General features: G+C 42.2%; 17 non-coding genes across 17 annotated transcripts; all 17 read right to left on the reverse strand.

The window, feature by feature from the left end:
- Positions 1–17,338: 17,338 nt before the first annotated feature.
- On the reverse strand, positions 17,339–17,411 carry trnar-ccu (transfer RNA arginine (anticodon CCU)). The gene has a single exon. It is a non-coding gene; the product is annotated as a tRNA-Arg (tRNA).
- Positions 17,412–17,685: 274 nt separating this feature from the next.
- Positions 17,686–17,758, reverse strand: trnar-ccu (transfer RNA arginine (anticodon CCU)). The gene has a single exon. It is a non-coding gene; the product is annotated as a tRNA-Arg (tRNA).
- Positions 17,759–18,029: 271 nt separating this feature from the next.
- On the reverse strand, positions 18,030–18,102 carry trnar-ccu (transfer RNA arginine (anticodon CCU)). The gene has a single exon. It is a non-coding gene; the product is annotated as a tRNA-Arg (tRNA).
- A 273-nt stretch (positions 18,103–18,375) lies between these two features.
- trnar-ccu (transfer RNA arginine (anticodon CCU)) lies at positions 18,376–18,448 on the reverse strand. Its single transcript has one exon. It is a non-coding gene; the product is annotated as a tRNA-Arg (tRNA).
- A 273-nt stretch (positions 18,449–18,721) lies between these two features.
- On the reverse strand, positions 18,722–18,794 carry trnar-ccu (transfer RNA arginine (anticodon CCU)). Its single transcript has one exon. It is a non-coding gene; the product is annotated as a tRNA-Arg (tRNA).
- Positions 18,795–19,411: 617 nt separating this feature from the next.
- On the reverse strand, positions 19,412–19,484 carry trnar-ccu (transfer RNA arginine (anticodon CCU)). Its single transcript has one exon. It is a non-coding gene; the product is annotated as a tRNA-Arg (tRNA).
- A 963-nt stretch (positions 19,485–20,447) lies between these two features.
- Positions 20,448–20,520, reverse strand: trnar-ccu (transfer RNA arginine (anticodon CCU)). The gene has a single exon. It is a non-coding gene; the product is annotated as a tRNA-Arg (tRNA).
- Positions 20,521–21,139: 619 nt separating this feature from the next.
- On the reverse strand, positions 21,140–21,212 carry trnar-ccu (transfer RNA arginine (anticodon CCU)). The gene has a single exon. It is a non-coding gene; the product is annotated as a tRNA-Arg (tRNA).
- Positions 21,213–21,829: 617 nt separating this feature from the next.
- trnar-ccu (transfer RNA arginine (anticodon CCU)) lies at positions 21,830–21,902 on the reverse strand. Its single transcript has one exon. It is a non-coding gene; the product is annotated as a tRNA-Arg (tRNA).
- A 273-nt stretch (positions 21,903–22,175) lies between these two features.
- trnar-ccu (transfer RNA arginine (anticodon CCU)) lies at positions 22,176–22,248 on the reverse strand. The gene has a single exon. It is a non-coding gene; the product is annotated as a tRNA-Arg (tRNA).
- Positions 22,249–22,865: 617 nt separating this feature from the next.
- trnar-ccu (transfer RNA arginine (anticodon CCU)) lies at positions 22,866–22,938 on the reverse strand. Its single transcript has one exon. It is a non-coding gene; the product is annotated as a tRNA-Arg (tRNA).
- Positions 22,939–23,557: 619 nt separating this feature from the next.
- trnar-ccu (transfer RNA arginine (anticodon CCU)) lies at positions 23,558–23,630 on the reverse strand. Its single transcript has one exon. It is a non-coding gene; the product is annotated as a tRNA-Arg (tRNA).
- Positions 23,631–24,247: 617 nt separating this feature from the next.
- trnar-ccu (transfer RNA arginine (anticodon CCU)) lies at positions 24,248–24,320 on the reverse strand. Its single transcript has one exon. It is a non-coding gene; the product is annotated as a tRNA-Arg (tRNA).
- Positions 24,321–24,593: 273 nt separating this feature from the next.
- On the reverse strand, positions 24,594–24,666 carry trnar-ccu (transfer RNA arginine (anticodon CCU)). The gene has a single exon. It is a non-coding gene; the product is annotated as a tRNA-Arg (tRNA).
- A 273-nt stretch (positions 24,667–24,939) lies between these two features.
- Positions 24,940–25,012, reverse strand: trnar-ccu (transfer RNA arginine (anticodon CCU)). The gene has a single exon. It is a non-coding gene; the product is annotated as a tRNA-Arg (tRNA).
- Positions 25,013–25,285: 273 nt separating this feature from the next.
- Positions 25,286–25,358, reverse strand: trnar-ccu (transfer RNA arginine (anticodon CCU)). The gene has a single exon. It is a non-coding gene; the product is annotated as a tRNA-Arg (tRNA).
- Positions 25,359–25,631: 273 nt separating this feature from the next.
- On the reverse strand, positions 25,632–25,704 carry trnar-ccu (transfer RNA arginine (anticodon CCU)). Its single transcript has one exon. It is a non-coding gene; the product is annotated as a tRNA-Arg (tRNA).
- Positions 25,705–25,861: the final 157 nt, after the last annotated feature.

Raw genomic sequence — 25,861 nt, forward strand, 5'->3', positions numbered from 1 at the left:
TTTACCGCAGTGTATCTGATCTGTGAACTCTACATGTACGACTTTCATTTACCCAGAGCGTTTTTATTTTTTGCGAGTGGTCAGGAAATAATTTATATTTTGCCCTATATATTTTTGTTCCTCCTGAAAACATTTATGTTGTACAATGGATAATGACAAACTGCTGCATCGAATAAAATTTGATTGACTGATGCAACAGTCGATGCTCATCCTGCTACAACAGACTTAGATTAGGTGTAACAGATGTAAAGAATAATTCATCCCGCGTAACACATTTTGACATAATTACTTAAAATTTATATTTGCTCAGTTGAGACAATTTTGTGCTTGCAAATGTGTTATCTGTGATGATTAGCCAGCTGAATCAGAACTCCCCTCAGTATTTAAGGAAAATCTGCGTTGAGCCTCACAGCCTACTGGTAGCACATGAGTGCACTAGAGACCAGATGATGGATTTTTCCCTGTACTGTAACAAGAGAATCTGTGGCCTGCTTTGCTGCAGTGGACAGCAGGAGATGTGGTCCAGGAGGGGTCCTGACTTTAATCCACATCCAGCTGTTTCTGCCGTGCCTGAGTGAACCACTGTCAGCACGTTAGTCTGTTTTGATTCTCTTCTCTAATGATGGAGGCCTGAATTGATGAATGTTTGTGCTGGTCCTGGTCCGTTGTCAGTGTCCTTGCTTGCTGTCATGTAGCTTTTCTGTGATGTTCCCAGTCTGTGCTCACATGATCCGTGATGATTTGGGATTATGTTTACATTCTTTTTTTTTTGGTAATACTTTACTCTCACCTATAATACAGTACAGATACCTTCAAAAGGCATTATAATGGTCAATGTAAGCATTAATGATGCTTTGTACTGCATTATAAAAGTATCTACAGGTCATTATAGGTGAGAACTTCATAAGGCAGCCATAATGCATAATAAACATGGCTATAGTGTGGCATGCCTTTTTATAAATTGTATAGCCATGCTTATACTGCTTTATGAATGCATTATAATGTGTTATGAATGAGGTCATAGATTCTTCATAGAAAACGTTTTTGAGTGTTTTTTAAACTGGTCTGAAATAATCTTTGTATGTGGTAATGTTAGTCTGGAATTACACTATTCTTAATTCGTGTTTCATGTCCAAGACCCCACCTGGCTGCTGAATCACCACAAGCCCAACACAGAGACCGGATCAGCTTATGTCTGTTAACTTCATTTACATTCATCCGCAACATTCATTTAGCTTTGGTCATTTGCCTAAAACACTCATGCCTTACAGCAGGCATTACACAAGCATCCGATCACTAATTGTGAGTGTGAGCCCCCCAAGTGGCAGAATAAATGGGAGCTGCTCGGTTCAGACCGTTAAAATCAGCCAAGTTTCTCCACCGGCTGCTGCAAAAGTAGCCTCCCTGACCCGCCGTCTTCCTGATGACGCGTTGGTGCCCGGCGGGGGGGGGGCGCGGGGGGGGGGGGGGGGGCATCGCGTGGCTCCCCCAATTAGTGCGCAGCTTTTGCGTGGTGCCAAAGTTTTCTCGAGCACAAAACAAAAGAGGGGGGCCACTCACAGGGACATGAATCAGAGGAGAACACATCAACTGTCAAGCACTTCCTGACAAAGTGGGAGGAAAAGAGAATACAGGAGAAATGGTGAAAGGGAATCACAGTCACACAGCACTGCTACTCTGATATTAGCGTTTGCCCTAAACCCTCAACAGGGCAACAACAAACCTGTTAGTCACATCAGGCGCTTGACAACCACATGCCAAACATGTGCGGTGATCTTTGGATCAAGTGAATCGAACTCTTGGTGATTCACTTAAAATGCTGTGGAAAGCATCTCCAGGGATGCATGTGAATCAGTGAGCATGGAGACCCCTTCAGTCAAAGCAGCAGCAAGCCAGCTTTGGTTGGTCAGCATGTTTATTGCCTTTCATGCCCAGATCTAGGTCACCACCTCTGGTACAGAAGGACCACGCTCTTGTGTTGCACTTTAATTAATATTGGGTTGATGTAGAAACACTTAATGATTGCTTCAACAGAACCATTGGATCTGGTGTTGAGCAATCTATGAACACTCTGGGGCCATGCTAGGGCACTCTCATTCATAAAAGAGAAGGATGAAAGAGCCTTTGCTATTGCCAGTGAGGACATTTACTGTAATCAGTGTGGATGCTTGAAGTCTGCCACCTTTCCTTTTGCTACGCTGCACCTCTTAACGTCACAGCATCATGACCTATAGCGACTCAGCTGGGTGCTTGCATGTTTCCCGCTTGTTGAAAGACCCTTTGCAAATCTGCCCTAAAAATTCCACCGGAGCGGAAGTGTGAAGTCGGCGAGCGCTTTGCGGGAGGTGCCCGTCCACGGCACACTTGCTGGGTGCACGTACTTATCTTTCAAAGCACATCCCCTAGGTGCAGTGAATCAGCGAGGACAGCCCCAGCCACGGTAACTAGATTGAGTAGAGGCCATTTGAAATCAAATTACCGGACCCCGCTTGGAGAACAAGAGTCACTCCTCCCTTTACAGAGGCCCAGTTTCTTTTATTTCATCTCAGCATCGATCAATAAATATCTATCTCCAGAAATAGAATGAAAAATGATTCACGGCTAATTTACAACAGGCCGTGAAGATAAATCGCTGTTTCTTTCTCATTTATGTCATCTGATTTCTCATCTTTGTATGCTTAAAGAAATCTATTACCCCGCTTCAGCAGACATGGACACAGAGACATTTATGTCCCCTGATTTCTCATCTATGGGTCCCGGTTAATGACATTATTGACAGGCAGGCGGCTGTGTGGGGGTCCCTTAATGTCGAGTACAAGAAAGTTTGGGAAACAGGGACTCAAGAAGACGCACCTGGGGAGGAAATTACTGTAACTCTGCCAGCAATGGCAGCAGTTTGAAATGCAAACCACTTACGTAAACCTGAAATTAAAATGGTTGACACATTTCAGACTTCCACGTCTCCCAGGAAGGAGGCAGACCACCAAAGGAATGGCCCAGATCACAAGTGATGCAGCTCAGCAGTGCATTCTCAGTATCTGGAAACCAGCTGGAGAACCCATTCAGAACTGTCATTATCACAGTACACTAAATACAAGCTTATGCAGTTGCTAGGGCGTCACAAGCATGGTTATTAGTAGGTGTGGCAGAAGTGAGATCAGTACAGGAAATTACATAGTGGTTAATGCCTCAGTATGTGTTTAATCAGTTAACAGATCAGAGTTATAGGAGAACAGACCAGTATCCCGCTCTGCTAGCATGTTTGCAGCTTACGTCTATGCATTTTCAGTAACGGCGCATGCAGTATGGACTGCACAGTCCTCCAGGCAGGGGGCGCTGCAGATGGAAATTCAGGCTCATGCATTCATTGATTCAATTCACTTTGCCAAAAATCCTAAAAAGAAATTAGCCACATCAATACAGCAAACATAAAGCGATTACTTCTATCATTCTTATCTAAACGGCAGTCCTTTGGCCAGGCCATGTTAGCATTGTTGAATCCATCCACGACAGAGCGCACACCCAAGACTCACTGCTTTGCTCGCGTGAATGAAGCTCTCTCCTTAGTCATTATGTAGCTCCCTAACTGCAAAACCAGATTAATTTCAGCACTACGATCATGTGGTTAACCTTCGTCCTGTGTTAGCTTTCCGTACACAACTCTTATGTTAGACGGGTCGTGCCGATCCGTTTTTTAAACCAGCCATTAAATACCCTCAAAACAATTATTTATCATCCAATTTGTTTCTTACCTCTTGGTTACCTTGTTAGGCTTCCTTATCCATGAAAATATTTGTTTTAGTATTTTTGGTGTGGCTTTCTGGACCTTTCCTATGACAGCATACCTCTCATTTTCAATAAAAAATAATGGTAAAATAAGCCTCAAGTGAATAAAATAAATAAACTGAATTGGTCTTATCTTGCCTCACATGTCTTGCCTAGTGGACATTTTTTTATGTATTTTTTTAAAATAGATTTCCTTGATGCAGTAAACAAATCTATGTGGTGCTTTATGCATTTTAACCTTACAAAAGGGTCGGTGCCGACCCCAACACCAGAGGAAGGCTAACTTAGTGACTATATCTATGCCCTGTATTCTCTATTCACAATGCAGCATATTACAAACATGTCTGTTTGCATTGTATTTTGTTCTTGGCTACTTGATATTTTATTTCTTGTAGGAAATAGTATTGACTCCATCCTTTCTGGTGACTCATTGCATGTCCTTGTATGGTCTCGGCTGAGCGATATCTTCCTTTCAGCCCAGAGTGTCTCACTGTGGGTAAGGTCACCTGGTAACAAAATGAATAATTAAAATGGCCACCACCAGGCTGCCTGCATGAGAGAGGAGGTGTCTAGGTGAGATGACGCTGGGCGGGTAGCTGTTTGAGCGCTCGATAGCCTGCTGTCCTGCACGCTGTACTCCCTTGCGGCTTGAGCAATTGCTCAGGGCCCTTCAAACCCTGCAGACGCTGAGCTAATCAAAGCCCTTCTGCCAGAGTAGAGTCTCTGAGCATGGGGCCTAATTGCCCTCATGGTACTGTGTGTGAGAAATCGTGTGAGACCTTGTACATGTTCTCCTGTTAATGAAAAGGTGAGGCTGGAAGTCTCTGTAACACAATTCTTCTAATTCAGAGTCTCTGAAGCCATGAGATTGGATCTGCATGGAGCAGGCTCCATGTTATGTCATCAACCAAGTAGTGAAATTGAATCAGTGGGAAAACACCAGTGCTCCAGCAATGATGATCAAATACTGAACCAGCTCCACCAATAAAGAATCAGTTATGCCCCAGGTCCACCAATGATGAACCGGCAATGCCCTAGGTCCACCAATAATGAACCGGCAATGCCCTAGGTCCACCAATGATGATCTTCAATGCTCCAGGTCCACCAGTGAGGAACAATAATTCACCCGCTCTGCCAGTGAATGACTTCTTATACTCAGGTGAACCAGAAAAATGAGACAGACAGTGTTCTAATAACCCAGAAATGCATGTGTAGGCAGGCGGCTCATATGCAGTCAGGTGTTTTTGCCCAACAAACCTAGAAAGGAAATTGTCTCAGATGCTATTGAACTAGCACAGCACAGTGGGCAAGTCTTCGATTCTAATTTAACAGTGAAATATAGTTGTATCTTCAATCTGTTCTGTAAAACTGGCCTGCACTTTTCATGCCTGTGAGTAAGAACATCCCTAGAGGGAGCATGTCGAGCATAACCATTTCAGCACCTCATCTCCAGTTGGACACGGGCTCTGTAGTTCTACCACAAGAACTTTGGTATCCAGTGTCTCTCGAGAACTATCTTTTGAACATCTTAAATCCGACAACAAACTCCTGACTTGCTAACTGCCCACCCCTCAGGCACAAACTCGCATTACCGGAGGGGCTTTGATCTCAGACAGCTCCTCTGATAGTTCAACACCTCCCCGTTTCTCTTCTTCAGCAGGTGGGGGCCATTTCAGCAGAAATAACCTGTAATATCCAGGCTCAGTCTCTACTGTTTTATATTTGCATTCCATTTTCATTTGTTTGCAATTCACTTCCCAGCCACCTTCAAACACAGACCTGCCTTCTCTAGAGTTCGGTTTCTATTCAGATTGTCTTCTACAGTAGCTTTCTGAGGGCAAGTACCGGTTTATCTGTCTTCTTCATTTCAGCTATTGGTTATTCAATGTCAAAGAAGGAGCACAATGCATAGACTTTCCTGAACCATTCATACATTATCTACTGTTAAGGTCTTGGTGGTAAAGGGGCACCTCCGCACGGTCTAAAGCAGATCGATCTAACAGGCTTTCTCTTCCAATCTGCAGTGTGTTGGAGGCCTAGATTTTAAGCATCTGTCACCACACTTTCTTGCACATATTTCAGACCTGAAATGCAGAAATTTCAGCAGGTTTAACGTCTGTGGACTTTGACCGTAATGAACAGGAAACATAGTTAACTCTTTCCAAGGAGTTCATGACTGGGATCACCTGGTGAGACATAAGAATTAACCGTTTGCCAGCAGTGGCTGTTTATTTTTAATTGTTGTTGTTTTTCTTTCAGCACTATGTTTTATTTTAAATAAAAATAACACTTCAATTCATCTCTCTTCTTAAAATGCATGGCAGATTTAAAGTTTTATGGTAAAATTAGCGCCAGCTGACATTCTGTTGGTGGAGCATGCGAGGCGTGTGGACCTTTGCCGAGTCTTTATGCCGCTTTGTTGAGTTCCAGGTCGTCATGGAAACGTGCATTGGATCATGACAGTGGCACCACCCCCCCACCCAACCCCCCCGGCATGTTAAGGAGAAAACCTCAGAGGCCCAAGCATGTCCAAAAGCTGGCTCTCCTGATACCGGTGGTCTGGCTGAGCTTCTCCAGAGCCCTCAGATCCAGTGACAAGCTCCAAGACCTGGTACTGCCGTGGGGCTCGGCTTATCTGTCAGAGGCTTCAAGCGCCGATCACAGGGGACACGACGTCAATCGGCAGAAAACAGGCCTTCGTCTTGATGACAATGTTGATGAGTCAACATGAGCAACCCACTCCTGTGTGATTTTTTTCCCGTTCAGCTCTTAATTAAGCACAGGGCTTAAGACGTTAATTGTCTACAGGGATATTTCAGGCTTTCACATTTAAGTGTTTCATCCTGTATTATAATTGCTTGTATGTTTTTGCTGTCGTATCTCGATTAGGAGATCATGTAAGTGGCCCAATCCCTCCAGTGAAAGGTAATCTTAAGAAAGGAATGCCTTCTCTGAGTCCTCGAACCGCATCTTCTCGTGAATAACTGCGAGCTGGAAGTCTCCATAGGCTTCCAAAGTTTGCTTCTACAGATTGAGGGGACACAGTTCAGGGACTGTCAGTGATACACTGGTGGATCGTTTTTGAGAAGATGCTGGAATACGACGAAAATGCATAACATATGATCACTGTTAGTTTGTTTTTGGCTTAAACACCGGAGATGTTGATGCTCCATCCGCTGATGAAGGTAGATGAAATAAAGACTGAGCCACAGCATCTTAGATACGGAAACATACCGTCCATAGTAGGTGGATGGGTTACATCAGAAAATACAAGGATTGCATTGTTGGTGGAGGAGCAGCTAATGTAAAACTACCAGAAAACAACGCGATGTCTTGCACTACTGTTTACATTGAATAAAATATGGCACACTTTCCCTAGTCAAGCACGTTTTCTCACTGCTGGTTTGAAGAAAATAACTGACAAAATTAACAGCAGAAACTGCAGTAAACTAAAGCCATAGCTAAGTTTTAGGAAATACAAAGACTTGACAGAGAGTGACTCCCAGTAAAGAGATTTCAGTCTAGAGGATTAATTTTAGAGCTTCAAAGACTATTTTTAATTCAGCAGAAAGATAAACTACAGCTGGATAAAATAATTTTGAATAAAGAACGATAACCAACATTTACAGAAGAAACCTATTAGTCAGGATGACTTGAGTGAATTCCTTTTCTAGTTCATTCCAACACTTGCCTTTTATAATGGATGCCTATTCTGGAATTAAGTGCTTTTTTGCTTTGTAAATGACTTTTAACTAAACACAACTCACGGTGCTCTTTTTATTCCGGTTCTGTAAGAGCATAATGTTTTTCGAATAAATGATTCTTGTTTATGGGACTATTTAAGTGGATTATTTCGATAGCCTTATGCAGGCAGAAGCGCTGGATCGTAAACGCCATTGACAAGGCTAATTGATGGGGCCGTAAGTAAGGAACTGGAAATAAGCAAAGGTGAAGCCACTTAGCTGGCATGAATGTCGCAACACGCAGCTGTCACTGTATGGCCATTGAGCAGTGAAAGGGGAGACCCGCCATGTGTGGGTGAAAACGGCTTTTTGAGCACTGCATGCTCCAGGTGTCTCTGCAGTTTCAGAGTTTCCGCTGTCTTACAATCTAAATAAATCATACTTTTTTATCGTTCCTCCAGTGATTTTCACTTTGGTTCAACATGAGATCTCCGGGTTGTCAGAGGTCTGATTTTAACACAACTTGCCGTATTTAATGAGCAAAGCTTCTGCTTTTTAGCTGGATGATAAACTATTTACTGTAAAAATCTGTTCCACCCCTGTGACCCTATAGAGGGTAACCAGTTGGAAGACGGATGGATCTCTGTTCCTTTGTTTCCGCTGGTTACCATATAATTGCTGTCAGCTGTCAATCGAGGCACATTTTCTCCAGATCCACTGTTTGAGGTCGGTGTGCTCCTTCAGGGTTCATGGTTCGAATCGCTCCTCCTCTGTGTAACTGTGGAGGCTTCTCTTGTGTTTTGTGTGGGTGATCTCCAAGTACTTCAGTTTCCTCCTGACTGGTGTCTGAAAATTGCCCATACTGCACCTTTGTGTGTGTGTGTGTGCCTGCAGTGAACAGACATTCCATCTAGGGTATACCCTAGCCTTGTGCTGCCTGGGATGGATCCCAGGCTCCCCTACAAGTCTGACCAGTAGTTGGAAGATTAGTGGATGGGTGGCATCGGCGTTATGTGCCAAGAATCCATGCCTTCCACCCCACAGATGGCTTTAGACTAGATGTGGGTGCAGATTAAATATTTTCACTTAATCTTTTCTTAGAACGATGAGCAGGTAAAGTCAGTTACATGCCACCCACAGTGAAGAGAACTGTGATGTGGTATTTCTGTCACAGTGAGCATCACTGAGGGACACTGGCAGATTCCTGACCTGTGGCTGAATAACAGGGGGGGGGGGGATTTCTGTCTTTCTAAAGGTATTGAACCCTCCTTCCCGCGACCTAGATTTTCACTCCCCCGAAACTGCTTCTTGGCAAACAGCCAAACCCTCATTCCTATCATATTTGTGATTTTTTTTGCCAGTATTTATAGTCAGTACAGTTGATGTTTACCGATGGAATTGACAGATCCAAATGCTGTGAATGTTCCAATGAAGTGAATGTCAGAGACAAATGATAATCAGATATGGGAATGGAGGGAGAGTGGAGCCTGTAAAAAGCTTTGTCCTGTTATTATCCAAACAACAAAAGGAGCATCCATCTTGCTTTTTAGTTATGTGTAAATCGAATGGACTTGATTTGATGCCTGTTTTGTGAAGAGGGAGGTGATTCACAGCACAGAGTCATACAGTTCATTGGGAATAAGGGAGGGGTCTTCTGACCTTCTGAAGCGTGTTCTCCAGAACTCCAGCATGTTGGCTTTAGAGATGCATGTAGGATGACATCCCAAGGACTTCAGCATTTGGGGAGGGGGAAGGGTCATTAATTTGGGGTGTGTGTACTACCAGTGTATGTTGTACGCCTCGTTCCATCTACCAGTGTCCCACTACAAATATTAAACTGTTTTAAATAAATTTGAATTAAGTCACATCACATGTAAGCTGTTTATACTATTTTCAGTGTTCAGTATTATTACTACAAATCTGTTCAATGATGCCTTCTATCACCATGCTGAACATGTCAGTCATCCTGAAAAATCTCTGTCATTCAGAGGTCCATCTGCCATAGTAAATGATCCATCCATCCATCCATCCATCCATTTCCTTACCTGCTGGTCCTATGCAGGTCATAGGGATCCAGAGTCTAGAGGTGCAAGGCAGGGAATAGCCCAGGACCGGGCATCAACCCATCACAGGGCACACACACACACACACACACACACATACCAGTCACACACACAGTCACATTTATGGACAATATGGTAACAACATTTTACCTCAGCATGTTTTTTGGATTGTGGGGGGAAACCTGAGTACCTGGATGAAACCTTACAGCAACACAGGGAGGGAGCACAAGCAATCTCCATCCATAGAGCCAGGGTAGAGACTAAAGCCAACCACACAATGTCCATTTTAAATTTGCTTTTTGTCCTAAGTACACAGTAAGAATGAACAGTAAACCCAACCAAAAATCATTCAAACTTCATGAAAATTTACCAAAGACAGGAGATCACATGTATTTATGATCTAACAGTTGTATTCCAACAGCAAAAACATAAGAGGAGAGGCCTTTCAGTCCAGCCCTGTCACCCTTATGTTAACTCACACTGTGTGTGAAACACTAGAATTATTTTCTTGTCAAACCCTTCCTGTACAGGACAACTGACATTAGTTTCCCAGGGAGCAGACAGTGTTCCAGAGAGTAATGAATTTGAAGCATATTGATTCTGAGGAAATGGTCCGTTTGGCTTAGGTCTCATAACCTGGGAGTTGAGCCCAAAGTCGGTGAACTTTTGACACCAAACTGAACGTGCGACTCATATCATCACGGAAACGTTTTAATGTGATCTGTTGTACTTAGGAGCTACCAGAGCAGCTGGCCATGGGGACACAACGGCTGAGAGATCTGAACATGGCTGGGTGTCACTCTTTCCCTTGTGGTTTCGAACCCTCCGAGCCTGGCCGCAGTGCAGAGTGAACCTGGTGACCTTATCAATGATTCATGTCTAGGAGTGAGATTCAGCAAAAATGTGTGTGACTCAAGGGGTCCACAGATCAGGCATCTCCTGCTGAACTAAAGCATAAAAAGCAATGATTGGTTCAAAATTACCTTCACCATGTGAATAAGACCAGGAACCAGGAACTTGTCTTGCATTCCCACTGCAGGAACTCAATGCCATTGTAGTCCATATATTTAGTCCCTAAAAAGAGAGTATGTACATACCAGAGTATGTACTTCTACCCTGACCAAGAACTACTTGGTGGCACTGGCTTATAGCGATAAACTTTGCTGATTAGTTCACTACATGCACTGACCCTATTAGGAAGTTACATGGAATAGCAGGGAAAACAGATAGAGGTAGTACAGCAAAAGGTGAGCAGATGGAATTGTTTTTGTATGTTAATTGAATTAAATGCATTAATATATATATTTTTTTCTTGTATCTCTATATTTGTGCATTGAATAATTGGTTCGATAACCAACATGCTTCTCTCTGACATGCTCTGCCAGTGTGACGATCGCTGGGTAGACGGACAGGCAGGTAGCGGGCAAGGACTGCATATATAATCCCCCCCAATAACTAACAAATAGCTAATGAAACAACTTGTTAATTCTCCAGTATTTTGTGGCAGCAGTGTAGTTTCGTATGAAATGAAGTGTGAAGTTTAACCTAGAAGCCTTTCTGTGCCCCCCCCCCCCCCCCATGCTTATTTTGGATAAAGGTCACAGTTCCTTGTGGCCAGGAGCTACAGAAGTTCCCTGTTGAGACAGCCCAGGAACATCATCATTTGGCTTAGAGAAGTGAGATATAATGACAGGAGTGAAACAGTAACGGAGGAACACAGCTCTTTGGGACCAGAGGGTGCCAGATATGCGGAAGACAGAGCAGGAAACACAGAGACAAACACAAGTGCGAGTGAGATCCTAATGCTCAAACCAACTGGAATAATCCTGAGAGGGCTTTGCTCTCAGGAGATAAGCCAACTTACTATTGCATCACAAACAGAGTCGGTGAAGCCTGGGAAATGCATCGCACACTTTTTTCAGACCCATATTCATCTCTTGCTAAATGTGCACAGGAGAAGATAAAACTGACCCAGTTACATTCCATAACTGGATGTTGTGGACTCTAAATGGCAGCTTTTCTGACAGCTCTGAGAGGTGAGGGTCAGAGGTTCTGCAATGAACAGGTGACACACAACTACTGAATGCTCTTGGTTGACAGAGAGAATGCTGGGTAATGTCGGTGGATTGGATTTTGTGCTTGATGGTTCCCAATCTGTAAGCACCAGAGTCCATGAAAGCCCATAAAGGCAGCATATAGTTTGGATGAGATGCATTATTATATTCACTAGAGACTCGACCACGTCGTGAGTAATTAATACTTCTCTACGGATATCTTCTGTACGAGGTACCTGTCATGCCCCATAATTCCTCAGGCATGATTATATTGATGGATGGAAGGCTATTTCGAATGTAAGAACATCTTTTTGGTGTTCAGTATTTTAAGCTTTTACCAGTTTCCCCAAATTCTTCCTATGTGTACTACAAAGGACTTCCTGAAGATTCATTTGCATCCACTCTCACTCTTCATATGAGCCATGAAAATACACAAAAACAATCCCTAATCATTCATATAATATGACATATTTCTTCAATTACTGAACACGCTGTCTAGCTAATGGCATGTCTTTATCAAGACCTGGTCATCCTGATTATATCAATCCCTAATTGCACTGGTTGGAAACTGGCAAGTTGTTATCAATCCTTAATCACTCAGGTTGGACAGTGGCAGGTCGTTATCAATCCCTATCATTCTGCTTGGACACTAGCAGGTCTTTATCAATCCCTAATCACTCAGGTTGGACACTGGCAGGTCTTTATCAATCCATAATCACTCAGGTTGGACACTTGCAGGTCTTTATCAATCCCTAATCACTCAGGTTGGACACTTGCAGGTCTTTATCAATCCCTAATCACTCTGGTTGGAGACTGGCAGGTGTTTATCAATCCCTAATCATTCTGCTTGGACACTGACGGGTCTTTATCAATCCCTAATCACCCTAGTTGGACACTGGCAGGTATTTATCAATCACTAATCCCACATATTATCTGATGTCCATAATAGAACATTAAAACTAGAGAAGTTGGGTTCTTGGGCAAAGGGAACCCTAGCCTCAGGTTCCCCCCAGCTCCACATGTAGACTGTAGAGGGGCAATTAAGTCTGGGGAATAATTTAGCTAAAATTAGGGGGGGCAAAGCTGGCCCCTGCTAAGAGAAGCAGCCTCTGCTGCTGGCCCTAACATGTGTAATGAATCCACTGCTGAAATAGCGGTACTCATGCTGCTCTTTTCTCATGCGTATAAGTAGTTACAGAGCTCGGCCGATAATCACGCAAGCCGATTAGAATCGTTAACAGCGGTACCACGAAAAGTCGGCCCGCTCTACTTACATTAGCGTTTTCGGTAGGGACATGCTTATCTGTAGGCACTGAGCTTATAACCCTGACTGTGAGGGGGGGTTCAGTTTCAGTACAAGAACCCAAGTATGAGATAGGGAAAGGCTGGTAAAGTAGAACTTAAACTGAAGAAGTAATCTTAGGCTCTGAGACGTGTCCATTTTCTAGTTTTAGTTTGGTTTTCCTTTTTACGTTTTTTTTCCTTGTATTTGCTGTTTCTTCTTTAAAGTTTAAAGTTTAAAGGCAAACAAAATCATACAAATACAAAATAAAACCAGACTCTGGTTTTAATGTCTATAAACCCTAATCTGTCACTTTCTTTGCCTTTAATCACACTTTCTTCTTACCCCTGAGCAGTAATTTCTATGGTTATGTGAAGAAGCCCCTCATTCCCCATCAGACCCCCTCTTCCAAAGAAGCTGTCCTGCTCCCATCTGTGCCAAAGCAATCAATGCCTCTGTATGACATCGCCGATGGCTTGGTGGCCCAAAGCCGACCCTCGCAGTGCAGGGTGGGAATGACAGGCAACGCCAGGCAGGTCTCTGATGCCCTGAAGCCTCTGCTCTTCTCTCAAGGGGCACTGTCAAGTTCTGTTCTGGGTTTAATCATGAGCCCAACCTAGGCTAAGAATAGATCTTTGATGACGCTGATGCTGTCAAACTTTAATGTTCTTATATCTCACCTGCCTTTATAGTCAGTCCAGGAGTCAACACTTTGAATACATAAATAATACAACATAAACAAAATTTCAAGTTATTCTAGCTGAAAATGACATGGCTGCTAATAGTCTATAATTTAATAACTGCTTTCCCCACTATTAACTCTATTTAGCTGAGAGATCATGTATGTCCTGCAATCCTATAAGGCACTGTAATACTTATTTTTGGGAAGTGGTACACCATGTTCGGTCGGCCACATGGCCATGACGCAGTAACCGTACTGTGTTTACCCACGCGTTGTATCGTTGCTCCAAGACATGACGCAGTAACTGTAGTGTGTTTGCCCACATGCTGTATCATCTCTCCGAGACAGAAGTATCAGCCCCAAGCCCACCCACACGCTATACCGTCATTTGTAGACATGATGCTGTAGCAGTAGCGTGTTTGCCCACGTGTCGTACCATCACCCGCAGACATGATGCCATAACAGTACCATGTTCACTTGCGTGTTGTATCGTCACTCCCAGACATGATGACGTGACAGTAGTTTACCCATGTGCTCTACTTTAACTCATGTGTAGTTTTTGCTAGGCTTAAGCAGGAAATTAGCAAGTAATATTTGTGAGCTCTTCTGTCACTTTTTGGCATTGTGTTGCTAAATATTTACCCAAAAAGCTCACAGCCGTCTGTGTTCTACTGAGTTCTAACCCTCTGTGCAAATGGCAGCAATCTTGAGCCGGTTGTTTACACTGCCAATCCAATTAGGCTATGGTTCTGCCTTGACATTAACTCGCCAAGGTATGTTTCAAATTTTTTATGTGTCATTCCCTTCTCACTGGTGTTTTCCCCATTTTTCCACCTCCATAGTCCCCTTCAGCTTTGCTTAAATGCAAAGCCGACACATTCCGTTATACATTGTACAGCCAACGCTCACTTTTATACAAAGGTAGCAGATATTGCTACTATTTTTAGTATTCTGCAGGTTTTAACAGGAAAACTGAACTTCCATGAAACAGGCAAAAGGAAAAATGTTACATGCAGTCCCCTCCCTGATCTTCTCTTGTCTCCAATCCAGACCCTTGACACCAAGGTACTTGCTAGTATCTTTAGATACTGAGGCTTCTGATAACCGACAAAGACACTGGAGATTTATATTAGACTTATACGGGCTGTGAAGAATGCCAAGATACTATGTTGTATTTTGGTGTGTTCTGCTCCTCTGTCAGGGTGGCGGCCAGCAGCTTGTCCAACAGAGTTTCTTGAGGTTTCTTGGTAACAGTGGGGCCATCGTGACGCCAAAGGCGACCCACACAACCTGAGTAACACGACCCACACAACCTGAGTAACACGACCCACACAACCTGAGTAACACGACCCACACAACCTGAGTAACACGACCCACACAACCTGAGTAACGTGACCCACACAACCTGAGTAACACGACCCACACAACCTGAGTGACACGACCCACACAACCTGAGTAACACGACCCACACAACCTGTGGCTCAGAAGTAGCAGAGGTCTCAAAGGAGTTATGGCCACGGTCCTTCAGTTCTTCTGATTCCCCAAACTGCATGTCTAGGAAAGGGGCTGCTGGCAGCTTCCACCTGAGCAGCAAAATCTGAGGGTAGCGAATCTGTGTCAGAGAAGCATAACTCCATGGAGAATGCCTTGAGATTGTATAGGGGGGTATTAATTAAAAAGAGTCAGTCCACTTGCAAACTTGAGCAGTAATGCTGGGCATGAAGCACTCTGCAGGAAAAAAAAAGCTAATAATTATTATGGGAAAAATGGAGAATCTATGAAACTAGTTTAAAGAGCACTGGACTTCTTTAAACATAAGACTAGAGCACTATAAATGGTGTGTGAGAAATTCAAACTGGATGGCAATGTCAGGCCTACTGCATGTGTCTCTTACTGCAGAAATGTCAGCATAATTGTAGTAATGAATGACTGGTGTTTCCATACTACAATATGGAATATCTTTATGACACAAGTGGAAATTTCTTGTCCAGAAAATAAAAACTCAGACTGTGATTTTCTTTAACCGACCAGTTGCATACGCTGCGACTGTGATGCTTTATACACAACTGGCTGGTTGAAACAAAATCACAGTCTGGATTTTTACTTTGACCTGAAATTTCATTCTCTGCTTTATTGTCATAGTACATGTACAATGAAATTCTTTATAACAGGAATGTACAACCTGCCTCTGGGAGATCAACCATCTGACGAAGTTTAGGCACAGCCCTAAATACACACAACTAATAAATATAATTAGGCCCTTACTAGTTTAATGGTATGGCAGCAAAGAAATCTGTGGCATTTTTGCACAGCATTTTTGCACATATAACCTTCGCTGCTACCATACAGTAACTTAAATACTGTATCCAGACTGATACCACCGTTAATTTGCACTGTATGTTGTCTTGTCTTGTCAATCTGCACTGTTATGCTGTCCTGTCTGGACTTATGATGTTGCTCTGTCTTTGTCCTACTCTGTGTTGCACCATGGTCCTGGAGGAACGTTATCTCATTTATCTATATACTGTGTGTATGGTTGAAATGACAATAAAACCTACTTGACTTGACTTGACTTGAAATTCATTAAATAAACTACAGCAGACGGAACTTGAACACTGCCTGCCTGGGTTTGAGCACCAATGCCTGAGCTGTAAGGCAGCCAGGGCTGTGACAGACTGCAACTGCTTGATGTCTCTGCACTTCCTAAAGCTTAGTCTTGTTACACTACTTCGTTTTCCTCAAACTACAGAATGCTTAGTATTTATACAGCGCAGTGATAGGGTTAGGGTTAGGTCACCAACCTATTTGAAACTGAGAGCTACTTTACAGTTACTGAGCCAAATGAAGGGCTACCAGTTTGAAACGGTCTAAACTTATCTGAACTTCATGTATAATACACATGTTTTATATACTTTCTTTTAGATATTGTCATTTTCAAATCAATATAAATGCAAATGTGATTAAAGAATGAGAGCAACAAGATAAAATTAAATTGTGGACGCTGCTGGTGACTTGTGCTGTTTTTAGGACATGTCCGCGGGCGAGTCATGTGGTCCTTGGGGGCTTTCTGGTGCCCGTGGGTGAGCCCTGCATTACTGTAATCCATATTCCTGTACTCTACAATGATACGTGTTTTAAAACTGCAGAGCATTAAGCAAATTCATTACACAAAACTCCGGAAGATCTCCGGAATGTCTCGGTACTACATAGAGTGTAGTGGTTCCATATCAAGGAAGAATCAATGTTTCTCTATTACTTAACGCTTCCTAACTAGAGTATACTCTGTTTATCTGTACAAAACAATACTTATTGCTTTCAGACTGCAGGAGACTCAGTTGATTTGATCTACTACCTTATTTTTTATAAGGTAATCAATATTTATGCACTATATAATGACAATATTCTATAAGCACAAGGCAGGCAGTACTTCCATGAGACGAAACACCCCAGATGGGACTTGAACCCACAATCCATGGCTGAGGAGGCCAATGCCTTAGCCATTAGGTCACAGGGGAAGAGACACAAGGGGTCTCCGGAATGTCCCTGTACTACATAGAGTGTAGTGGTTCCATATCAAGGAAGACTCAATGTTTCTCTATTACTTAACGCTTCCTAACTAGAGTATACTCAGTTTATCTGTACAAAACAATACTTATTGCTTTCAGACTGCAGGAGACTCAGTTGATTTGATCTACTACCTTATTTTTTATAAGGTAATCAGTATTTCTGCACTATATAATGACAAAATTCTATGAGCAGAAGGCGGGCACTACTTCCATGAGACGAAACACCCAAGATGGGACTTGAACCCACAACCCTTGGCTTAGGAGGCCAATGCCTTATCCATTAGGCCACTGGGGCAGAGACACAAGGAGCTTCCGGAATGTCCCTGTACTACATAGAGTGTAGTGGTTCCATATCAAGGAAGACTCAATGTTTCTCTATTACTTAACGCTTCCTAACTAGAGTATACTCTGTTTATCTGTACAAAACAATACTTATTGCTTTCAGACTGCAGGAGACTCAGTTGATTTGAACTACTACCTTATTTTTTTATAAGGTAATCAATATTTCTGCACTATATAATGACAAAATTCTATGAGCTGAAGGCGGGCAGTACTTCCATGAGACGAAACACCCCAGATGGGACTTGAACCCACAATCCTTGGCTTAGGAGGCCAATGCCTTATCCATTAGGCCACTGGGGCAGAGACACAAGGGGTCTCCGGAATGTCCCTGTACTACATAGAGTGTAGTGGTTCCATATCAAGGAAGATTCATTGTTTCTCTATTACTTAACGCTTCCTAACTAGGGTATACTCTGTTTATCTGTACAAAACAATACTTATTGCTTTCAGACTACAGGAGACTCAGTTGATTTGATCTACTACTTTATTTTTTATATGGTAATCAATATTTCTGGACTAATCAGGAGAATTTCTTTGACGACAAGGCAAGCAGGACATGCATTACACGAAGCACCCCAGATGGGACTTGAACCCACAACCCTTGGCTTAGGAGGTCAATGCCTTATCCATTAGGCCACTGGGGCAGAGACACAACGAGTTTCCGGAATGTCCCTGTACTACATAGAGTGTAGTGGTTCCATATCAAGGAAGACTCAATGTTTCTCTATTACTTAACGCTTCCTAACTAGAGTATACTCTGTTTATCTGTACAAAACAATACTTAGTTCTTTCAGACTGCAGGAGACTCAGTTGATTTGAACTACTACCTTATTTTTTTTAAGGTAATCAATATTTCTGCACTATATAATGACAAAATTCTATGAGCAGAAGGCGGGCAGCACTTCCATGAGACGAAACACCCCAGATGGGACTTGAACCCACAATCCTTGGCTTAGGAGGCCAATGCCTTATCCATTAGGCCACTGGGGCAGAGACACAAGGAGTTTCCGGAATGTCCCTGTACTACATAGAGTGTAGTGGTTCCATATCAAGGAAGACTCAATGTTTCTCTATTACTTAACGCTTCCTAACTAGAGTATACTCAGTTTATCTGTACAAAACAATACTTATTGCTTTCAGACTGCAGGAGACTCAGTTGATTTGATCTACTACCTTATTTTTTATAAGGTAATCAGTATTTCTACACTATATAATGACAAAATTCTATGAGCAGAAGGCGGGCACTACTTCCATGAGACGAAACACCCCAGATGGGACTTGAACCCACAACCCTTGGCTTAGGAGGCCAATGCCTTATCCATTAGGCCACTGGGGCAGAGACACAAGGAGCTTCCGGAATGTCCCTGTACTACATAGAGTGTAGTGGTTCCATATCAAGGAAGACTCAATGTTTCTCTATTACTTAACGTTTCCTAACTAGAGTATACTCTGTTTATCTGTACAAAACAATACTTATTGCTTTCAGACTTCAGGAGACTCAGTTGATTTGATCTACTACTTTATTTTTTATATGGCAATCAATATTTTTGGACTAATCTGGAGAATTTCTTTGACGACAAGGCAAGCAGGACATGTATTACACAAAACACTCCAGACGGGACTTGAACCCACAACCCTTGGCTTAGGAGGCCAATGCCTTATCCATTAGGCCACTGAGGAAGAGACACAACGGATCTCCGGAATGTCTCTGTACTAGATAGAGTTTAGTGGTTCCATATCAAGGAAGACTCAATGTTTCTCTACTACATAATGCTTCCTAAATACAGTATACTCAGTTTATCTGTACAAAACAATACTTCGTTCTTTCAGACTGCAGGACACTGAGTTGATTTGAACTACTACCTTATTTTTTTTAAGGTAATCAATATTTCTGCACTATATAATGACAAAATTCTATGAGCAGAAGGCGGGCAGTACTTCCATGAGACTAAACACCCCAGCTGGGACTTGAACCCACAATCCTTGGCTTAGGAGGCCAATGCCTTATCAATTAGGCCACTGGGGCAGAGACACAAGGAGTTTCCGGAATGTCCCTGTACTACATAGAGTGTAGTGGTTCCATATCAAGGAAGACTCAATGTTTCTCTATTACTTAACGCTTCCTAACTAGAGTATACTCAGTTTATCTGTACAAAACAATACTTAGTTCTTTCAGACTGCAGGAGACTCAGTTTATTTGAACTACTACCTTATTTTTTTTAAGGCAATCAATATTTCTGCACTATATAATGACAAAATTCTATGAGCAGAAGGCGGGCAGTACTTCCATGAGACGAAACACCCCAGATGGGACTTGAACCCACAATCCTTGGCTTAGGAGGCCAATGCCTTATCCATTAGCACACTGGGGCAGAGACACAAGGAGTTTCCGGAATGTCCCTGTACTACATAGAGTGTAGTGGTTCCATATCAAGGAAGACTCAATGTTTCTCTATTACTTAACGCTTCCTAACTAGAGTATACTCTGTTTATCTGTACAAAACAATACTTATTGCTTTCAGACTTCAGGAGACTCAGTTGATTTGATCTACTACTTTATTTTTTATATGGCAATCAATATTTTTGGACTAATCTGGAGAATTTCTTTGACGACAAGGCAAGCAGGACATGTATTACACAAAACACTCCAGACGGGACTTGAACCCACAACCCTTGGCTTAGGAGGCCAATGCCTTATCCATTAGGCCACTGAGGAAGAGACACAACGGATCTCCGGAATGTCTCTGTACTAGATAGAGTTTAGTGGTTCCATATCAAGGAAGACTCAATGTTTCTCTACTACATAATGCTTCCTAAATACAGTATACTCAGTTTATCTGTACAAAACAATACTTCGTTCTTTCAGACTGCAGGACACTGAGTTGATTTGAACTACTACCTTATTTTTTTTAAGGTAATCAATATTTCTGCACTATATAATGACAAAATTCTATGAGCAGAAGGCGGGCAGTACTTCCATGAGACTAAACACCCCAGCTGGGACTTGAACCCACAATCCTTGGCTTAGGAGGCCAATGCCTTATCAATTAGGCCACTGGGGCAGAGACACAAGGAGTTTCCGGAATGTCCCTGTACTACATAGAGTGTAGTGGTTCCATATCAAGGAAGACTCAATGTTTCTCTATTACTTAACGCTTCCTAACTAGAGTATACTCAGTTTATCTGTACAAAACAATACTTAGTTCTTTCAGACTGCAGGAGACTCAGTTTATTTGAACTACTACCTTATTTTTTTTAAGGCAATCAATATTTCTGCACTATATAATGACAAAATTCTATGAGCAGAAGGCGGGCAGTACTTCCATGAGACGAAACACCCCAGATGGGACTTGAACCCACAATCCTTGGCTTAGGAGGCCAATGCCTTATCCATTAGCACACTGGGGCAGAGACACAAGGAGTTTCCGGAATGTCCCTGTACTACATAGAGTGTAGTGGTTCCATATCAAGGAAGACTCAATGTTTCTCTATTACTTAACGCTTCCTAACTAGAGTATACTCAGTTTATCTGTACAAAACAATACTTATTGCTTTCAGACTGCAGGAGACTCAGTTGATTTGATCTACTACCTTATTTTTTATAAGGTAATCAGTATTTCTGCACTATATAATGACAAAATTCTATGAGCAGAAGGCGGGCACTACTTCCATGAGACGAAACACCCCAGATGGGACTTGAACCCACAACCCTTGGCTTAGGAGGCCAATGCCTTATCCATTAGGCCACTGGGGCAGAGACACAAGGAGCTTCCGGAATGTCCCTGTACTACATAGAGTGTAGTGGTTCCATATCAAGGAAGACTCAATGTTTCTCTATTACTTAACGCTTCCTAACTAGAGTATACTCTGTTTATCTGTACAAAACAATACTTATTGCTTTCAGACTGCAGGAGACTCAGTTGATTTGATCTATTACTTTATTTTTTATATGGCAATCAATATTTTTGGACTAATCTGGAGAATTTCTTTGACGACAAGGCAAGCAGGACATGTATTACACAAAACACTCCAGATGGGACTTGAACCCACAACCCTTGGCTTAGGAGGCCAATGCCTTATCCATTAGGCCACTGAGGAAGAGACACAACGGATCTCCGGAATGTCTCTGTACTAGATAGAGTTTAGTGGTTCCATATCAAGGAAGACTCAATGTTTCTCTACTACATAATGCTTCCTAAATACAGTATACTCAGTTTATCTGTACAAAACAATACTTCGTTCTTTCAGACTGCAGGACACTGAGTTGATTTGAACTACTGCCTTATTTTTTTTAAGGTAATCAATATTTCTGCACTATATAATGACAAAATTCTATGAGCAGAAGGCGGGCAGTACTTCCATGAGACTAAACACCCCAGATGGGACTAGAACCCACAATCCTTGGCTTAGGAGGCCAATGCCTTATCCATTAGGCCACTGGGGCAGAGACACATGGGGTCTCCGGAATGTCCCTGTACTACATAGAGTGTAGTGGTTCCATATCAAGGAAGACTCAATGTTTCTCTATTACTTAACGCTTCCTAACTAGAGTATACTCAGTTTATCTGTACAAAATAATACTTAGTTCTTTCAGACTGCAGGAGACTCAGTTGATTTGAACTACTACCTTATTTTTTTTAAGGTAATCAATATTTCTGCACTATATAATGACAAAATTCTATGAGCAGAAGGCTGGCAGTACTTCCATGAGACGAAACACCCCAGATGGGACTTGAACCCACAATCCTTGGCTTAGGAGGCCAATGCCTTATCCATTAGGCCACTGGGGCAGAGACACAAGGAGCTTCCGGAATGTCCCTGTACTACATAGAGTGTAGTGCTTCCATATCAAGGAAGACTCAATGTTTCTCTATTACTTAACACTTCCTAACTAGAGTATACTCAGTTTATCTGTACAAAACAATACTTATTGCTTTCAGACTGCAGGAGACTCAGTTGATTTGATCTACTACTTTATTTCTTATATGGTAATCAATATTTCTGGACTAATCAGGAGAATTTCTTTGACGACAAGGCAAGCAGGACATGCATTACACAAAGCACCCCTGATGGGACTTGAACCCACAACCCTTGGCTTAGGAGGCCAATGCCTTATCCATTAGGCCACTGAGGAAGAGACACAACGGATCTCCGGAATGTCTCTGTACTAGATAGAGTTTAGTGGTTCCATATCAAGGAAGACTCAATGTTTCTCTACTACATAATGCTTCCTAAATACAGTATACTCAGTTTATCTGTACAAAACAATACTTCGTTCTTTCAGACTGCAGGACACTGAGTTGATTTGAACTACTACCTTATTTTTTTTAAGGTAATCAATATTTCTGCACTATATAATGACAAAATTCTATGAGCAGAAGGCGGGCAGTACTTCCATGAGACTAAACACCCCAGCTGGGACTTGAACCCACAATCCTTGGCTTAGGAGGCCAATGCCTTATCAATTAGGCCACTGGGGCAGAGACACAAGGAGTTTCCAGAATGTCCCTGTACTACATAGAGTGTAGTGGTTCCATATCAAGGAAGACTCAATGTTTCTCTATTACTTAACGCTTCCTAACTAGAGTATACTCAGTTTATCTGTACAAAACAATACTTAGTTCTTTCAGACTGCAGGAGACTCAGTTTATTTGAACTACTACCTTATTTTTTTTAAGGCAATCAATATTTCTGCACTATATAATGACAAAATTCTATGAGCAGAAGGCGGGCAGTACTTCCATGAGACGAAACACCCCAGATGGGACTTGAACCCACAATCCTTGGCTTAGGAGGCCAATGCCTTATCCATTAGCACACTGGGGCAGAGACACAAGGAGTTTCCGGAATGTCCCTGTACTACATAGAGTGTAGTGGTTCCATATCAAGGAAGACTCAATGTTTCTCTATTACTTAACGCTTCCTAACTAGAGTATACTCAGTTTATCTGTACAAAACAATACTTATTGCTTTCAGACTGCAGGAGACTCAGTTGATTTGATCTACTACCTTATTTTTTATAAGGTAATCAGTATTTCTGCACTATATAATGACAAAATTCTATGAGCAGAAGGCGGGCACTACTTCCATGAGACGAAACACCCCAGATGGGACTTGAACCCACAACCCTTGGCTTAGGAGGCCAATGCCTTATCCATTAGGCCACTCGGGCAGAGACACAAGGAGCTTCCGGAATGTCCCTGTACTACATAGAGTGTAGTGGTTCCATATCAAGGAAGACTCAATGTTTCTCTATTACTTAACGCTTCCTAACTAGAGTATACTCTGTTTATCTGTACAAAACAATACTTATTGCTTTCAGACTGCAGGAGACTCAGTTGATTTGATCTACTACTTTATTTTTTATATGGCAATCAATATTTTTGGACTAATCTGGAGAATTTCTTTGACGACAAGGCAAGCAGGACATGTATTACACAAAACACTCCAGATGGGACTTGAACCCACAACCCTTGGCTTAGGAGGCCAATGCCTTATCCATTAGGCCACTGAGGAAGAGACACAACGGATCTCCGGAATGTCTCTGTACTAGATAGAGTTTAGTGGTTCCATATCAAGGAAGACTCAATGTTTCTCTACTACATAATGCTTCCTAAATACAGTATACTCAGTTTATCTGTACAAAACAATACTTCGTTCTTTCAGACTGCAGGACACTGAGTTGATTTGAACTACTGCCTTATTTTTTTTAAGGTAATCAATATTTCTGCACTATATAATGACAAAATTCTATGAGCAGAAGGCGGGCAGTACTTCCATGATACGAAACACCCCAGATGGGACTAGAACCCACAATCCTTGGCTTAGGAGGCCAATGCCTTATCCATTAGGCCACTGGGGCAGAGACACATGGGGTCTCCGGAATGTCCCTGTACTACATAGAGTGTAGTGGTTCCATATCAAGGAAGACTCAATGTTTCTCTATTACTTAACGCTTCCTAACTAGAGTATACTCAGTTTATCTGTACAAAATAATACTTAGTTCTTTCAGACTGCAGGAGACTCAGTTGATTTGAACTACTACCTTATTTTTTTTAAGGTAATCAATATTTCTGCACTATATAATGACAAAATTCTATGAGCAGAAGGCTGGCAGTACTTCCATGAGACGAAACACCCCAGATGGGACTTGAACCCACAATCCTTGGCTTAGGAGGCCAATGCCTTATCCATTAGGCCACTGGGGCAGAGACACAAGGAGCTTCCGGAATGTCCCTGTACTACATAGAGTGTAGTGCTTCCATATCAAGGAAGACTCAATGTTTCTCTATTACTTAACGCTTCCTAACTAGAGTATACTCAGTTTATCTGTACAAAACAATACTTATTGCTTTCAGACTGCAGGAGACTCAGTTGATTTGATCTACTACCTTATTTTTTATAAGGTAATCAGTATTTCTACACTATATAATGACAAAATTCTATGAGCAGAAGGCGGGCACTACTTCCATGAGACTAAACACCCCAGATGGGACTTGAACCCACAACCCTTGGCTTAGGAGGCCAATGCCTTATCCATTAGGCCACTGGGGCAGAGACACAAGGAGCTTCCGGAATGTCCCTGTACTACATAGAGTGTAGTGGTTCCATATCAAGGAAGACTCAATGTTTCTCTATTACTTAACGCTTCCTAACTAGAGTATACTCTGTTTATCTGTACAAAACAATACTTATTGCTTTCAGACTGCAGGAGACTCAGTTGATTTGAACTACTACCTTATTTTTTATAAGGTAATCAGTATTTCTGCACTATATAATGACAAAATTCTATGAGCTGAAGGCGGGCAGTACTTCCATGATACGAAACACCCAAGATGGGACTTGAACCCACAATCCTTGGCTTAGGAGGCCAATGCCTTATCCATTAGGCCACTGGGGCAGAGACACAAGGAGTTTCCGGAATGTCCCTGTACTACATAGAGTGTAGTGGTTCCATATCAAGGAAGACTCAATGTTTCTCTATTACTTAACGCTTCCTAACTAGAGTATACTCAGTTTATCTGTACAAAACAATACTTATTGCTTTCAGACTGCAGGAGACTCAGTTGATTTGATCTACTACCTTATTTTTTATAAGGTAATCAGTATTTCTGCACTATATAATGACAAAAGTCTATGAGCAGAAGGCGGGCACTACTTCCATGAGACGAAACACCCCAGATGGGACTTGAACCCACAACCCTTGGCTTAGGAGGCCAATGCCTTATCCATTAGGCCACTGGGGCAGAGACACATGGGGTCTCCGGAATGTCCCTGTACTACATAGAGTGTAGTGCTTCCATATCAAGGAAGACTCAATGTTTCTCTATTACTTAAAGCTTCCTAACTAGAGTATACTCAGTTTATCTGTACAAAACAATACTTATTGCTTTCAGACTGCAG

The sequence above is a fragment of the Brienomyrus brachyistius genome, chromosome 16 (assembly GCF_023856365.1).
Source record: "Brienomyrus brachyistius isolate T26 chromosome 16, BBRACH_0.4, whole genome shotgun sequence".
In the NCBI taxonomy this organism is placed as follows: domain Eukaryota; kingdom Metazoa; phylum Chordata; class Actinopteri; order Osteoglossiformes; family Mormyridae; genus Brienomyrus; species Brienomyrus brachyistius.